The sequence below is a fragment of the Nelumbo nucifera genome, chromosome 5, assembly GCF_055504915.1.
Source record: "Nelumbo nucifera cultivar China Antique chromosome 5, China Antique-T2T, whole genome shotgun sequence".
NCBI lineage: Eukaryota > Viridiplantae > Streptophyta > Magnoliopsida > Proteales > Nelumbonaceae > Nelumbo > Nelumbo nucifera.
The window spans coordinates 45,024,500-45,027,871 of NC_142653.1; the positions used below are offsets into that span (position 1 = coordinate 45,024,500).

At 37.0% G+C, this 3,372-nt stretch overlaps 1 pseudogene; it reads right to left on the reverse strand.

Annotated features, from left to right (window-relative positions):
- Positions 1-1,568: 1,568 nt before the first annotated feature.
- LOC104608580 (disease resistance protein RPM1-like) lies at positions 1,569-3,040 on the reverse strand (annotated as a pseudogene).
- Between the last annotated feature and the right edge of the window lie 332 nt (positions 3,041-3,372).

Genomic DNA, 3,372 nt, shown 5'->3' on the forward strand with positions numbered 1-3,372 from the left:
GTTTTTCTTCTCCTCACATATGTACCCAATTTATACCGGTGGAGGCACGACATGCTTCAATGTAATCCTATCGCTTCTTCTGTATCAAACTTTTAGTGGTTTTTGTCTCTCTATTATAAGAAATCAAGAAGGATGCAATATGAGACTTCATTAATATTATGGCAGATGGAATAGAATATGGTTACTAAAATATAAACGTAGTAATTAATTACATGTGTGCAACTAAAATATTAACTTACTCTTCCGGTTTGTCCGCACCAAGAATTTGCACTGTTAGTTCTGTCATAACCAAATAACACATTTAAAAGAAAATTGAAACAAAGGAAAAGGAAGAAAGAATATTGGCTACTATATATATATATATATATGCTTGATACTGACCGAATAAATGATGAAATGGTGAGACACAAGTGCAGACTCTAGCAAAAGAACCAAAACCAGCATCCTTTAAATCAACCATTATGTTATAAAATTGACGAGCAGTATATGTTATCCATTTTTCTCCCTCCATAAATTCAGAACCGATAAGAGGTATTTGATTGAATAGGTTACACACACAAATCCAGAAGTAGCACCCTCCTTTGAAAAGTCTGGCATTTTACTAAAGATTAGATTTCGAAGTTGTGTGAGGTGTTGGATCCCCACTGGTGATCGCTGTAATATTTGACAACCCTCAACTTTGACCTAAATAGTTGTAGTTTGACTAGATTATGAAGTGAAGGAATCAAGCTACTTGGTAACTTCCCAAAGGCTTCATGCAAATATAGACGTTGAAGCATCTTGGGAAGTGAAGATAAACATTCCAATTCTATAATCTTCTCTTCATTAGATTCTATGCACAACTTATGGAGGTGAGACATCTTCTCAATGGATGTACACAAATCTATCATGTATTCCCGTCTAATGTTTGAAACGCCCAACCATCAGAGTTGGCTTAACTCACCCAACACCTTAACAAGATCCCTACTTCCCAGATCCACATTAACATTATAAAGATCTTGTAGGGCCATTAAACATCCTATACCCTTTGCCACCCGCACACCACTAGGCATAAATCCATAATCGTAGAATAATAAATGTCTTAGCTATTTAAGATTGGAGAGCTGGATAGGCAAATCCACCACCTTCGTAAATTTAAGATCCAGAGTCTGTAGGTACCATAGCTTCTCTAACGATTTGGGAATGACAGTTATCTTTGTGTTCCTCAAGCATAAACATCTCAAATGAATCAGATTTACAATTTCATTAGGAAATTTCTCCAAAGGTGCATCTTGTAGATCCAATACTCTTAACATTTTAAAGTTGACAAAAGGCATATTCTCCAAGGAGCTTGTTGGATGATTATCCGACACAAACATGAACAATGAATGAAGATGGGATTGGGAAAACCTTTCCACTAATCTCTGAATATCATTTTTGCCATTGTTGATGTCATGTATTGACAGACGCTGCAATTTCCTGTCTGACTTAGCTGATCTCCCTTCTGCATATACATCACAAAATCTCTCTTCCCCGACCTTGTATATAATGATATCATGTAAGAGGTCATGTACCCTACAAAATCTTACCTACCCAGAATCATTCATTTCTACCATTTGAACCAAATTCCTACGGATAAGTTCATTGAGATAGTCTTCTGCTACCTCTTCCAACGTCTTTCCCCTGGTTTCTTCAACAAAAGCTTCAGTAATCCAAAGGCGACCCAACCTCATGGATGTAATGGCATAATCTTCAAGAAGAATGCTAAAATATAGAAAACAATGTTTTAAGTGGTATGGAAGATTGTTGTAGCTCAACAATAAGACTTTGTTGAATTTTCCAAGGATGGGATTAATCTCCAACTCCGGTCCAAGACTGTCATGCAATTTCTTCCACTCTTGTACAGTCTTGTATTTCAATGACAATAAAGAAGCTATCGTAACAATAGCAAGAGGCAAACATTCACATCTCTTTAGAATTTTAAAGGGAAATTCCTCTAAATCTGGAGAGCACTGGCTCTCAAAATTAAAGGATGGAAAAGCATTCTTGTAAAAGAGTTTCCAAGCATCACCATCAGATAGAGGTTTCAAGTCATAGACATGACTACTTGATTCTCTACAACAATAAGATGCTATATCAGCATCTCGTGTTGTAACCAAATTTTGTTACCATAATAGGTACGAGGTAGTATGTGTTTTATGGAATCCCAAAAGTTCACATCCTAGACATCATCAAACACAACTACATACCTCTTTAATTGTAAATAATTCCTCAAAATATCAATCAACTGGTCCTCTTCCATTGTATTGACTCCTTCTAATAGCACAGTATCCTTTGTTGTCCTGTGGATTTTCTTGATCATAGCCTTCATAAGTTCTTTAGTTTTGAAAGATTGTGATACTGTAATCCATGCACGTCAATCAAAGTGTCCTACCCTTTTATCAACAAAGACTTTTCTAACAAGTGTCGTCTTGCCAATTCCGCCCATACCAACCACAGAAACTACTGTTCGATGTAGTTCTCCATTCACTAGTCAGTTGATTAATTCAATTTTAGGCCCATCTCTGCTCACGAATTCAATATCCTCGATATAAAGAGAAACCACCCGTGGATCACGCGATACATTGTTGGAACTTGAAACTCCCTTCAAGTTGTTGAACTGGTATTTCTCGCTCCTTTCTTTTATCTTGAAAATTCTTGTTTTAATTTCTTGTAGGCGAGCACAGATCCATTTCGGAGTTGAAGTACATGGGGATTTGTGGATTGCATTACAGATAAACCCAAAGAACCCTCCACAGTACTCGGATTGTTCTGTTTCAAGCACAAACTCATCAAGAACATCTTCGATATCATATGCCAAGTCACACACTTGTTCCACCCAGGTTTTCACTCCAATGTCACTCTCCTGCCTTGAATTAGCATCCATCAAGAAGGCTCGCAAGCTATTTAATTCATCCCTGAGGCCTCTGATATCTCCTTTTGCTCCTTTGAGTAGTCTTGCTTGTTCCGTCAGTAAAGAGTCTAGCTTATTGCGAAGAAAGCTGATAACTGCCTCCGTCATGTTCTATCAATGAGAAGGTGATGATAAGAATCCTGTATTGGAAACTTATGATGAATCCCAAAGATTTAATTAGTAGAACAAACATATGGAACACCGACTCACCAGGTCATCAAATGTTATTTGATACTTCAATGGACAACAGAAAATTGAATAATAGTTGTTATGACTAATGATCTTGCAGAAGCAGTCACGCCTGAGTAAACTCTATAAAATCCTACGTACGTATTTGTCACCCAAAGCAGTCACGCCCTTGGTTGTATTGATTCTTAAAAATCTTGCCCAGGTTTGCCCATTCCACGAAATCTCAATGATATTAATAATTTTTTTCAATT